This window comes from Falco biarmicus, chromosome 7 (assembly GCF_023638135.1).
Source record: "Falco biarmicus isolate bFalBia1 chromosome 7, bFalBia1.pri, whole genome shotgun sequence".
Taxonomy (NCBI): Eukaryota; Metazoa; Chordata; class Aves; order Falconiformes; family Falconidae; genus Falco; species Falco biarmicus.
Window position 1 is genome coordinate 7467347 of NC_079294.1, and position 14272 is coordinate 7481618.

Sequence of the window (14272 nt, forward strand, 5' to 3'; positions counted from 1 at the left end):
ACTGTCTGCAAAGTGAGAAATTTATGAAAAGATAATTAAGTATTTATGGTGATACTGGAGAAAAGCTATTTCTAGATGCCTTTGAAGCACAGTCAGTGAATGCTACGAACTACTACTCTTGGGCATACAAAATTTAATAGCCTCAAGTCACAACCATAAGTAATAACAGTTTTGAGAAAATAAGTACAACAGAAAGGTTATCACTAAGCTTCATGAGAAAATGAGAATAAATGCAAGAATCCCAAAGCAATTGCAACCAGAAGCAAAACACTGATAAAGTACCATCCCTTTCCTACAGGTAAAGAAACAAGAGTCCCAGGAGAAAAGCCCCTCGGGCAGGAAAGAGGGGGATAACCAAGGCCACTCGGCAGGTTAGGTGCTTGGCTGGAAAGGGAATACAGTTCCACAAGCTCCATGTATCCCTTTTTAAGTAGAAGTTATTACACAAATAACTTTATTATATAACATATAAGGTGGGGAAAGGAAGTTTAACAGTCCTATACTTTTACTGGGGTTTTGTTTGGGGGTTTTGTTTTTAAATTACTTACAGATGCAAAGCCAGAAATGCTTTATGCAGGTTACCATAAAAAATCATCAGTAGATCTTTACATGATTACCAATACCTATTCTTAGTGTGCCACGTTACAGAAGTTACTACAAATAAGTTTTAAAACCCTTACATCAAACATTTTTTGTTACATTCTATTAACTGTAAATCCAAGTGTCTTAGTTACACAATTCAATCTGTTCAAAGCTTAAAGGGACTATCAGCAGCAGCAAAAAATTGATCCAAAAAAAAAATCAGGACTTTGAAGGTTAAAACCCAAGCTATTCTGGGGTAAAATGTAAGGGATGGGAAACTCTCAGTATTAGATACTTCCTTCCAAAAAGAATAAACTCTTTATTCCCAAGAGTTGTATTATTTGCTTTGTAATGACAGATTGTCAATTTAATCATTGGAGATAGACCTCTGGAATTTATGTGTATATTTACACACAATCCCACCAATCCTTGCTTGATCATCCTTTGAAAAAACTCTAACACTCATGCAGTGTACATAAACTCTTCAGAGAGAAAGACGGCAGCAGGGACATGTCAAGACTGGTTTATTTTGGAAAAGGGAGAATGGTAGAATAGAAACAAATCCTTGAAGAAACATGGGCTAATTTAACACGGCGCTTCCCTGGGTGAATAACCAACAAAATCTCCTTTGCTTGCCCATAAATTAACTTAGTTCTAGGTGGCCAGGCAAAAAGCTGCCCACATCATATTACAAGGCCCACATTAATGGAGCAGAGCGTGTAAATGGCTACATTAACTCCCCAATCCAGAACAATGAAGACGACATTAAAATAAGCCTCTTGCTGGTACACTGATTTCAGTATTGCCCCCATTAAAGCCACATCACTGAATCCTCTTGGCTGGATTCTTGGACTGGTTTCTAGCACCTCATAATGGAATCTGCTGGGCATATCTGGGCAATGAGAGGTGGCCAGTGCCACTGAAGGGATGAAAGTCCTCTGGCCCTGTGTGATCCAATTTGTCTCTAATTACAGCCTTATACCGCTTTACTTGGAGACCTGCTGCAAGAAGTATCCACTTATCTTCACCCCACTTCCTAGATATGTGGAAACAGTGAGTTTGTAACAAGAAGTACTAAGCAGTTTCCCAACCCTACCTGGCCTTTTAACTGGCTTTGAAGGAAAGCCACAATTTCCAGCTCACAGGACTTCCACAACAATGAAAAGAAGCAAATTTCCCACAGATGTCCCTTAACAGCAATGCTTTTGCCCTGTGCTTAACTATATTATGCAAGAAGGACCATGCAGACTTACAGTTGAAGTATTTTTCTTATCAAACCCACAGTGGTAGCATTGGAGCCAAGATGAGAATTTTGATAATAACTACAATGAACAATAACTACAGCAAAAACCATCTTAGGCTTATACAAAATTATTCTGCTTTCAGCTGTCAGTGTCGAATAAGAGCTGTAAACCCTTCAATGCCTGAAAAAATGGAATTGTAATAGGAATCACTAGCAATTAGCAAGTATATTATCTTAATTGCTTTAGAGTATCACACACAAGGCTTAGAAACCTACTAAAAAGAGCTTAAATAAGTGGCATGGGGTAAATGAAAGGAGGGACTGTCTCACCTAAAAGACAACTACCCTTTGCATACTAAGCCATGATTCCCTTTAAATGAAGTCTAGCAGAATGCAAAATATATACTAGACTATGCACCTCTGCAAAGCATTCCCCAGCTGTGTGTCAAAATTCCTCTAAACAGGCAAGGAAAATTAAACAAATCTTTAAACTGTTGGAGATCCTAGAGGCAGAAAAATTCTAATGCCGGCATCCACTCTAATTTAGACAAAGTACAACTTCATTTGGGACTTCTACAGCCTCTAGAAGCAAAGCAAACATCTTTGACAAGAACAACAGAAAGAATCCCAATGAGATTAGCCAGTCCTGTGCCATGGATTGGAGACCAATTTTTTTTTTGGTCACTCCTCAGTTCACTTGCAAAGTGTCTCAGATGCCAGAGCAACTCCCCAGATCACCACTGAGGCCAAGACAGTGGGGAGACTAATCAGAAACAGTCTAACAGTCTTTAATACTGGAATATACCAAGTAAATCAGCACTATTGTCTCTTGATTAACTTCTTCCTGTTCATGGAATTGCAATAATAATAATAATAATAATAATAATAATAATAATAATAATAATAGCAGAACGTAGTATTATTAAAACTACTATCGTGCTGCTTAGGAACCCCAAAAAAGTTAACATCTACTTGTGTATCATAACTGAAAGGAGGTTAAGATTATTAATGGATTTTATTTAAATTTCAAAACATGAGCAGCAACAAAATTTAAAAAAACATTATACATTGGCTTAATGTTTAAACGTTCTTGACTTTTGGCTTTTCTTTAAATAATGATTTATACTTACATTGGAAGCACCTGAAATTTGTAAGTTGAACAAAACATGAAAACTTGATCAGTATTTTGTTCAAGTAAGAAAAAATACATTTGAAGTTTGAGTATAGTTATAATAATTACCATTGAGAATTCTAGACTTACTTCAGTAACACTGTGAAATAACAGTAATAAAAAAAAAAAAAGAATCTGTATTGGCAGTAAGTCTCCTATCAGTAGTAAGCCAATAGCAAGTTATCCTTCAGAACATTCTCAACATATACAAGCAAGCCAACACTTCAAGCCAAAATCACGAGGGACCTGGGATCAACTCCTGGTCTCTTTTAGGGCTGTTTACACAGTTCTACTTAGTAGTAAAATGGGGGGGGGGGGGGGGGGGGGGCGGCAGGGGGGGGGAGTGGGTGGGTAAGTCTTGGCTTAAGGAATTCACAAATTTGTTCAGAAGGATTTAACATTCTGTGAAATAAGAAATGAGGTACACATTCTGGTAAGCAGCCGTTCAAGTATGTGGTAAAGTTCTGCCCTTCCTTACTATCTGGCTGTCAGCACCTTCAAAGGCTGACTAGCAAGCATTGTAGGCAACTTATAACTGGTTGAAAGCATACTGAGGTAAATTGTACCAATAAAATACAAGCCATCTGTGCACCTCCCTAAATATGGTCTCTTTAATTCAATTTTTCTGAAATAAAGTTCATAGACTAGATCACTGCTGCCTGCAGACAAAACCCACCTACATTCGCAAACACAAGCACCGCTGCAAACAGGTCCGTTTCTCCCCTGCTGTAGGAAAAGGGCATGACCCAGGTGCTCTTCCAGGCTGCTTGCGGCTGCAACATCAAGTTACAAATCACTCTTCATGCACATCTAAGATGCATAGCCCAGTTGAGGCATCCAAGATACTTTATCCTTTCAATCTGTAGTCTGCAAGAAACATACTAGAAATACTAGAAAAGAAATGTATTTACAAAAAAGCCACCACCTCTAAAATTTTTTAATTTCATCACACTTTATATGTTTTACTTCTTAAGAGACAGGTTCTTCAATGTCAAAAAACTGTCAACCACTAACAGCCTACTAAGATCTGTACATTTACATCAGGGACTTTATGCATCAACTGTGGCAATGGATAGCATCTGTTAATTTGAGCTGTACTTTTACTGCAGTTTGTTCCTGTTATTAAAACAAGAAGCTACTTGCATATATACGACAAGTAGATTCCATGAATGCCAACCATTACAATACCGTGCCTCCCGTATCTGTTCAAGGGCTGAAGTTAAATGTTTTCCCCCAAATGGACTGAATTTATCTCCCCATATTCCTCAGAAAAATAAAGAAAAGCAGACCCCACAGCCCATATGATCCTTCCACAGCTACATACATGGTGGAAACTCCTTTCAGCCACAAATACATTCACCACTTCTCTGGGCCAAAATTAGATAAGCCTTATCACCACAAGCCCAGTTACCATGACAAATTCAGGTCACATTGTAGAATAACAGGTGGGGTGTTTTTGCATATGTGTTTTGTTGTTTGTTTTTGGTTTGGGTGGTTTTTTTGTCACCACATTCAGAAGTCTAAACCATGACAAGATGTAGGCTTCCTTCATCAAACAGGTTGTTCACCGAGACATCAGCAGGCACTTCAAAAAAGCACTCAAAAGCACACAAGTAGATATAGAAAGAGTATGTTCAAGACAACAAGTGTTGTGTTGCTAGCCTAGTGTGTCTGATTGCCTGGCTTCAGCTCAACGACTGAGTGCAACAATCTCCCACATAATCTAGGATTATCTGAGGCATCAACTGTGCCATATCTGATACTGTGAAACAATAACGTTACATTATTTTTGTTCTCAAAGTTACCCTGATATAGTGCTATTACTACTTCTACTTTGACAGCTCACATGGAAGTTTGACCTGTTGGATGGAAACATTTGAAATACAGTTTTTTCCGAAGGAAAGCTTTTCAAATGTCAGTTCAAAAAAGTGATGTGCCTGAGGTTGAATGTTTTGTTTAGACCATGTTTAAATGTTGAGTTTCTGGTTTAAATCTGTACTTTAATATGAAAAATTTTCCTACTTCCTGATGGGGAACAAGGTAACAGATTTTTAAAGCCTCATATCATTCTCCTATGACAAAAATGATAACTTGCATTATCACTAAATACTAGACCTTCTGAGCCACCTTTGGAACACGTAGTCATACTACTACTTTCTTCTTACCTTATAGATACAGTTTTCAGCTCCATTTGACCATCTCCCTACTAAGCTAAAATCACTTCTACAAACGGGAACTCAGCACTATCCTATAGCCCACTTTGGTGGCCTACACTTTTTCCTACTTTGCCTGTGCTAGGTCTCAAGTTGGGATTACAGGTCCTAGCACTGACTGGTTTCCTGCAACGGGATCTGTGAGCAGGAGAACCAAAGCACTGTACACAAAAGCAATGCAAGGAAAACTGAAAAACAACAGGAAAAAGGAAAAATGACCCAAACAACAAACAAAGGACATCCAAAGAGGACAGTATCAGTAGTAATGATCATCAACAGTCCAACACCAGCATATTTAAAAGTATTTGTAACCAAGCTAAAGAGTGACTGAACAAGTAACTGCCCCAGACCAGTGTTTGTACATTGCAGGAAATACTTTCTACTACTACTTCTTTAGCATTACACAGTAACATTATTTGCTTGTAAAGACATTCTGTTCCTCAATACATATAAAAAGGATAGCCTGAGATCTTTTGGTAACTAAAGCAACTAACTATCTTTTGGTAACTAAAGCCCAGATGGGTCACATCGCAACAGAACAGTTACACTGCAGACTACATCTTCTCATTCACCAGCCTCCTCACTGATATTCCAAATAAACCTACAGATTGCGGTTCTGATGCGCGCACCATGAAAAAAGCGCTTAGCCTGAACAGCCCGAAGGCAACACTTCATCTGCATCTCTGTGCATGACTTAACGCCAGACCCAGGATCTCAACTCTGTTGGAATCTTCTCACACCCTTCAGAGAGCACATTCTACATAAAAATGCAGTAAGCAAAGCGTGTATGAGTACAAATATATATACACACCTACATAAATCTGCATTTTGTATTCTTACTGCAACTTCAACAGACATCTTGGTATTGCCAGATGCATACAGCAGCAGCATTGACATCAGCTTCTGAAAAGACCAGAAGTTCTGAAACTGTGTCTCATTATTTGAGTAGGGTGCTTTCACAGTGGGTTCACAAACACTTTAAAGACAAGAGACTGTACTTCTGCAGTTGTTCTGGGGGTGGTACTTTACATCTACTTTTTATGGATTAGTCCCTTCTGCAAACACTGATAAAATGGAACTTCAGCAGATTAGTCATCAGAAGCTCTTACAGTAAGTTTTAAAGTTGTTTAAACATTCACAGTAGTTTTCAAAATATATTATCTCACCACAGCGATCAGATTCTTTGCACTAGCATTTCTGCTACTCAAACGAATACTTCCCTGCTGAGACACTCATACACATTTATTTTAAAGATAATTTTGTAAGTAACATCAGGTTTTGGAAACTTCCAAGAGCTTTACATCATTTTGCACTATCTCCTTAAGCTTCCAGAAGGACTTCTAAAAGCTGCTGCCGCCTCAGGAATATGCATTAGATTCTGCGAGAAAAGAACCTAGAAGATGTCAACATACGGTGTATTTACTGTTTTATTGTTTCAATTGCCAACAGAGATCTTCTAGAAAAATAAACATGATGCACACCCACTGGGCAAGGTGTCATACATAAGGCTTATATGCATGGAGGAATAGGTATGTATTTCTACTTACGCATTCATGCCCACTTAACCTGGATGCAGTATTCTCACTAGACTGAATTATGTACGTATTGACTTGTCAGTTATGAAAAGTACTGCTGAAAGCTAGCAAAGATTTCATCTAGCTTTCCCCCTCCCTCCAGTTTCAGCCGTGAAAATACGTCGAGTGGTTGCACAATCTGTTTCTCAACGATCAGCCATATACAGTACACTTTAGACGAACATAGAAAATCAGAGTATCACCAAACAATCCAATATAATGATATGGCATAGACAAAAAACCCAAGGACTGTTGAGAGACTCAAGCTTTATTACTGTCAATATCAACTGATTTCAGTAGTTACAAGTGGGAATTGTTTCCTAATTGACCATCTGTGCCATAGTCTCTCCTTCACTCTAATGGTATGAAGATGCGTTTCACTACGTCAGACAGTAGCTCCTAATCAGTATTCTGTTACCTTCTGCTTTCACTCTATTTTCTTCAGTGGTATTTTACAGAAGCTCTGGTCTAAGTACTCATGACAACTTTCTCAATCCCCAAACTATTCAGACACAGTTATTCCTTGTAATTAGCTAAGCAGTCTACAGAGAATAGGCAAATTCAATCAAACATCGGAATACCAAGGACAATGGGAGCAAGACCACTGCTTATAGACAAGAAAGTTAGGCTTGTCAAATTTTTTAAGTATCTCATGGGATAAGGTCCTTAATACCAGTGACGGGTTTCATTGCTTTGAGCAAATCATAACCTTTATGCTATAGTTCAAGTAAAACACTGCAACAAAACAAACAAAAATCCACCAAGCCAAAACCACCCAAACTAATGAATGACAACAGAATTCTGAGACATGAGGCAAGAGAGAAGTAAACAGACTCTTCACCTGACCCAAGATATCCAGTGCAAGTAAAAAAAAAAAAAAAAGCATCACAGCAAATGTGTACCAGCACAAACATTAAGCCTGTTTTCTTCTTTCTTTGGTCCTGTACAAACCTACAAGTTGGTTTGGGGTTGGTTTTTTTTATATATATGTAGATTTATATATAGACTACAAAGTGTCCTTCCTATAGGCCAACATCATTCAATCTACTGCAAAGCAGTGTCATTACCTAGCTCAATATTTGAAAAGTCTGCACAGACCTCTTGTGCAGTGTCTGAGTTCCTTTGGACAAAAATTACACTTGCTTTCCTTTGTTTGCTCCAACCTAAGCATTTTCTTTCAATTAGCCCATACAGACAGCACAAAGAGGCATACATCCCTGAAAAGTGGTGAACATTAAAAAAAAAAAAAGCCCAAACCTTTTATTATCATGTTTCTCTTTGAAGTGCCTCAATTATTGCATTCTACAGCCATTTTGAATCTGTTCCCATTATGTTTCATATTTGAAAACCTCTTTGAATGGTCATGAAACCTATATATGCAGGCAATTACTTTTTTCTTCTTCAGCCTTCAAAAGCAAATATTTATTGTTATAAGCTGTCTATTCATCCTAGTATAAAAATGATACTTGCAGGAGGCTAGGACAGCATTTGCAGTCCAGCCCTTTTGTCTGCTTTTCCACGACCCACACAGAGAGTCTTCTCCAGACTATTCAGATACTGGACAACCTGGACAACTGCCGATTTCCATCAACAATCGCAGTTTAACCATTGTGCTGGCACACAACAGGACTTGTTGCCTCTGCTTTTACCCACAAAGCACTTACCTATTTTTAAATGTACAAAGCAAAATTAAGTTAGCAAGACACTAGAACATGCATCTTGCCAAATAAAATAAAAATTAAAAAAAAGACAGAGAATAGTCCAAGCTATGTCAATATTAAATTGATATCAGTCTGCATGAGCAAAATGCCAGTCAGACTGTTCTTTCAGGTTTGAGGGAAACCTAAACAGGGAGTTTAAAAAGGTCTAAAACCAGAGATGCATAGTTCACGAATGCAAGTCATTAACTCTATGTTTCATACCTAAACTCCTATTTCCTTCCTCTCCCATTGCTCAACCATTTTTACCACACGCATAAATATACGGATACACAACATACAGCCAATTTAGTGTGATTTTTAAGAATTTACATGTATTAGTGGCTTATTGCTCTGGTTTTCTTTTGTTTTCATCACCATCGTATACTGGTGCCCAAGCACAGATCTTAAAAGAAATTCCAATCCTGCAATATTTCCCCATCAGCAAAAGTGTTTCACTCTCTCTCAAGGACCAACCACATTCCACTTGTCAGAAGGGACACTGTGGGTTGGATCACCCTGGGTGGCTTGCACATCTTTAATTTCTAAAGGACATATTCCTCAGCTTTTGTTTTCCAAATTCCAAAAATGGCTTAGCAAGGAACTTTGCACTAAAACCTTACATACAGATTGATTAAGTATATTAAAACAACAAAAAAGTTAAAGGCCTTAAAACTGCATAAGTGCGAATTTAGATAAGGTAGAAAGAAAGAGCTGCTTAAAATTAAATGTAATTTTGAAGAGGAAGTACTAATTGAAAGAGTTATGAAAGGACAAAAAAAATAACAAAACTAAAAGCCAGATTAAATAATACTTCCAGTGAAGCATCACAGTAAAAAAAGTCTGCTGTAGTTTCAGCATAAGTCTGCCCCCCGCCATCCCCCCACAACCATAAGCCCTCAGATTTACAGATGGGGAATGCAGAAGGGGAAGTGACAGTATTGGGAAGGAGCACTACTTTACCCATTAGCAGCATACCTTTCCACAGAAATATCTAGGTTAGAAGGGACTTCTTGAGCTCATCTAGTCCAACAGCTGTGCTTGAAGCACGGTGACTTAGAGCAGGTTGCCCAGATGGGTGTCCAGTCAGGTTTTTCAGAGCTCCAAAGGTGGAAATGCCACAATCTCTCTGGGCAACCTACTTCCACATTTGAACACTCCCACAATGAGAAGAGAAAAAAAAAATGAAAGGGGGGAAAAAAAGAAGTGGTTTTGTTTGTCTGCTTTTTCACTTGGTGTTCACATGGAAGTTTTCAAATTTTTAGTCACTGGGCACTGCTGAAAAAAAGCCTAGCTCAGACTTCTTTACTCGCTCCTGAATCCACCTCTCAGGCTCTTCTTCCTTCGCCCTGCTACTTCCCCAAATCATGCCCAAGATCACTTAGGAGGTCCTTCCTAATCTCTGCAAGCCTCCTGCTGCTTTTGTTTCATTTCCTATTTGTTGGGATAGACCCTCCTTGAGCTTGGAGGAGGTGACCTTTTAATATCCACCAGCTCTCCTACACCCCCTCTTCTCTTCAGTGCTGCATCCCATGGGATTTTTCCATGCAAATCTCCGAAGCAGCTGAAGTCTTCCCTCCTCAAGTTCAGGGTTGCGGTCCTGCTTTTTGCTCTGCTCCTTCCACTTAGGATCCTGAACTGCATCAATTCATAGTCAGTGCAGCCAAGTCTGCCTCCAGCTTTCACATCCACACAGAGTTCTGCCTTGTTTCTAAGTATCAGGTCCAGTAGAGCACCCTTCCTTGTGGGTCCTTGATCATCTATATCAGGAAGTTGTCATCAACGCACTCAAGAAATCTCCTTGAGCCATACTGTAGCACCCTTTCAAAAGATGTGGTGCTTAATGTTCTCCAAGGACCACGGCCTGTGAGTGTAAGGCTTCTTCCAGTTATTTGAAGGCAGCCTCATCTGTATCTTCCCAATCAGAAAGTCAGTAACAGATACCCACTGCACCACCACCCATGTCCTTCTGCCCACCAATCTTCACCCATAAAGTCTTGGCTGAGTCCTGACCAGTCCCAAGACAGACCCTCATGCATAACAGCTGTTCTCTCACAGAGAGCAATTCCCTTTCCTTGCCTTCCCAGCCTGTCCTACTTACAAAAGCTGTACCTTGCTATTATAGCACTCCGTCATGTAAGCCATGCCAGCATGCCTCTGCAATCCCAGTGTGGTCACAGCCCTGTAACTGCACACAAACCTCTAACTCTTCCCTTTGGTCTCAAGCAAATGTGCGGCATAACTTAAGTTCTGCCCACCTTCCCAAGAAGTTGCAAGACACTGCCCTATAAGCCACCAAGTGCAACAAGCATGCTAATAACTCAATGACTTCCGCCTAATTACACAAGAAATATTCCCTTTCACCAGCTATTAGCTCAGCCAGAAACATATCAATAAAGAGAATTAGCATGGTACAGTACTGGTGGTTGCTAGGATCTATAAATAGAGGAACCTGACAAGTTTCAGAAGGGAAAAAAAGAGGCAATAAGACGAAATGATGACATGAAGAAAGATGAGACCTAAAGCTCAGCAAAAAAGTGATAACATAAAATATACCCCACAGTCAGATATGAGTATGTGTGAGGAAAACAGATAAAATATTTGGTTTATGCAACAGATGTGGCAAGATGTTAAAATAGTTAGGGAAGTATTCTTCCTCCTTCTAACAAACAAAAAAGAATCGTACAGATTTGGATGGGTGTTTGTATGTGCCTCTGGTGGAAGAGAATCAGAAAATCATGGCGTGTGAGAAGAGCTTCTGTTGCCCTCTGCAACAGCAGACCACTTTTTCCTCCAAAGAACACTGAAGACAATGGATTAAAAGACAAAATAAAAATTGTGAACTTAAACAGGATAGCTAGATTCTTCTCTCACAGCAGATGGTGAATGGGTTATAAATAACCTCTCTTCTACATGCAATTTTAATTAAAATTAAAAAAAAAAAGATAAAACTTGTGTTTGATTGTTACAGTCTACAGTATTATTTAATTGTACCCTCTTATTGTCCAATGCCTGGTGTCAGCTCCAGGCAGCTTGCCTAGGAAATGGCTGATGCACAGCATGACTAGCTGTACATCAGAAGACTTTTCTCAAAATAGAAAGTTTAGCTTTGCTTATCAAAATTTTTCCCCTCTCACTTCCAAGGTTATGCTTAGGCTGCAGTTTATGCTGCAATCATCGCATCGCTCTCATGACCACTGTCACAAGGACTGGTAATAATCTGGCATAAGCAGAAGGCTGCTCAGTATAGACCAACCGTGCACAGGTGCCTGCCTTGCTACTTGGGAGCATTCTGGAACCTATGCTAAGTCCCTGGTGCTGTAGAAATATCCTGCCATGCCTACCCATACTGGTTTGCCAGCAAGATCCAAGTTAACCTGAAATAAGCTAGTCTAAATCTATCTTGGGAACCCCAGGAAATACACATCTATGTGGGCTGGGGGGGTCGTCTTTGCCTCTCAGCAGCTACTGAGCTTCGCTACCCCTGTTATTTTCATAGCAGCTGCTACAAAGGTAGCACCTTGGCAGCACATCCCCACAGCTCTACTACTAATCTGCAAGGCATTTTCTATGCAGTCTATGTGCTTCCTTAGGTGGTCTTCAAGGGTTTGAGGTGGAGAAAGGCATCCTGCTGCAGCAGGGGCTCCACAGCTTTCCTCTGGCTACCAGCACAGCATCTGAAGGCTCAGCACTGTGGTACCCCAGCTTCTTCCCTGTAAGAGGGGCAGCATTATCTTACTAACTTAGTTTCTAACGTGACCAACATGCAGAAATATTTTTGTAAGCCAGCCTGGAGTTCTGTACTTCAAGGCACACTGAAGTCAGCCCAGATTACTCTCAGATAATAAGCTTCCCCTTTGTGTGAGCAGCAGCCAGCACAGACCTCACATTTCTGTTCTGCAAGTACAAGTTTCAGTTAACGAGCTAAAAGATATGCTCTATTAATTATGAATAATGTACAGCCAAGGACTTACAGCTGAGCTGCCCAAGACCAGTACACACATGAAAGACCTCTCCAGCATTTACACACCATGGTGCTTATAGCCTTGCAGTAGTAAAACCCCTGAATCGTTGCCATGAGAAGACCAATTTCAGTTTCTGTTGAAGTTCACCACAGCAGTAATACAGCGGTATGGCAGACTAGAGGGAAAGGCTCCTGTTGTTTTTGAACTTTCAAGTGATCATCAGTATTGATGTTTCTTATAGATGGCACGCGCATGCATAAGGAGTTGAACTATGACTTAATGTAGCTGAATTATTTTTGTCTCTTCAGAAAAAAAAAAAGTTATTTTATTTAAGTGCAAACAATCTGTAGAGAAAAATAAGTGTAATGATACGATTAATGCCTTCCACTTCACTCTTGCCTATGTTTTCCTCCTGTTAAGTGCCACCGCCCTGCCCGTTAGAGATGAGTCACAAAGCGCCAGGCTCGCCTCGAGCGCGCACGGGGGCTGTGTCACTAGATGGAGCTCGTCACCTGCCAAAGCCACCACACATCCCAGGACTGTAAGAAAGGAGCTGGAGAACCAATGTAAATCAACGGAATTTATATTCAGACAAGCTATCTTTTTTGTTTGTTTGTTTGGGGTTTTTTTGTTTTTTTAACGGTTCCATATGTTTTTAACAATAAATCAGAGGAGATTGATAGGATGCAGGGAAAGCAAATGGAGGCACAAAGGTAAGGCTCCTTCTCTCTTCTCACTCCAGTTTATGCATATAATCCCCACAGCTGACTGATCCCCATGCAAAGGAATTTATGCCTTAACTGCTTGTTTCTGAGGTTAATCTTTTCCACTGAGGTAAATCCAAGTTATAATTCCTAGTTTATTAGATGAAAGAACTGAAATCTAGAAAGCTCAGGGCTAAATATCAAAATTTGAATCCATTTTTGAGAGCAGTTCTATCATTGCAGTGTACACTCAATACCTTCCAAGCCTGAGCTGGAATTACAAAATGCTCAGGTCCTATGAAAATTAAACCTCAGTAGGCCACATCTCCAAACAAATGTACAAACTCCCATCAATTTCACTAGCAACCCAATGACTACAGCCTTTGAAGATACACACCCAAAGGATCTGCCCCAGCTTTATAGCTTTGCTAGTCTTGGGAAAAGACCTAGGTTTCTAGTCCTTTGCCTAAGTCAAAAAAGGACTTCTTAGTATTAACAATGGTAAATGGCTCCAGAAACAATTCCAAACTACTCAACTTAAAAAGACAAGGATATAGCACAGTAAGACATGTAGAAACAAGGGACTCATCACCCCTCTAACATGTTCTTTCAGTGGGAGGGTGGAGAAAAATGCACATCTGAAAAGGGGCTTTGGTGCTATCCTGAACTGCAAAGAAACAGAAGTGCTGAGGGTAGAGAGGTCTCTAAAAGAAGAGAACTCTGCTTAACAAGTTGATGCCATCAGAAAGGTTTGCAGGCAACAGCATTTAGTAGTTAATGGACAGCTTTCCAAATGCTCACGTGGCCTCACTCACAGTTTGCACGTACAAGTGTCTTACAGCTGCTTAAAGAGCAGCAGAAAGGGCACACAGTGCAAGAAGGCTGCGATATTTCTACTGCCCGTGGCAGCAAAACAATCCCCAAATGTGTAACCCATGGCACTTGAGACATAGGTGACCCTTCTCAAAATCTGACAGCCAGATCAGAGATGATATTTCAGATAGAACCGGCTTAAGCAAACAGGAGAAGAAAGGTGAACAAAACCCCAGAATCATGCCATAGTGGACTCTTCATTTGATCCAGTAAGTCTGCTCACAGTACCCTGTGCCTAAGAGCAACCAAA

General features: G+C 39.9%; 1 protein-coding gene across 21 annotated transcripts in view; it reads right to left on the reverse strand.

Annotated features, from left to right (window-relative positions):
- Positions 1-14272, reverse strand: part of NRXN3 (neurexin 3) — a 1022200-nt gene that overhangs the window by 598864 nt on the left and 409064 nt on the right. The gene's annotated exons all lie outside the window — the stretch shown is intronic.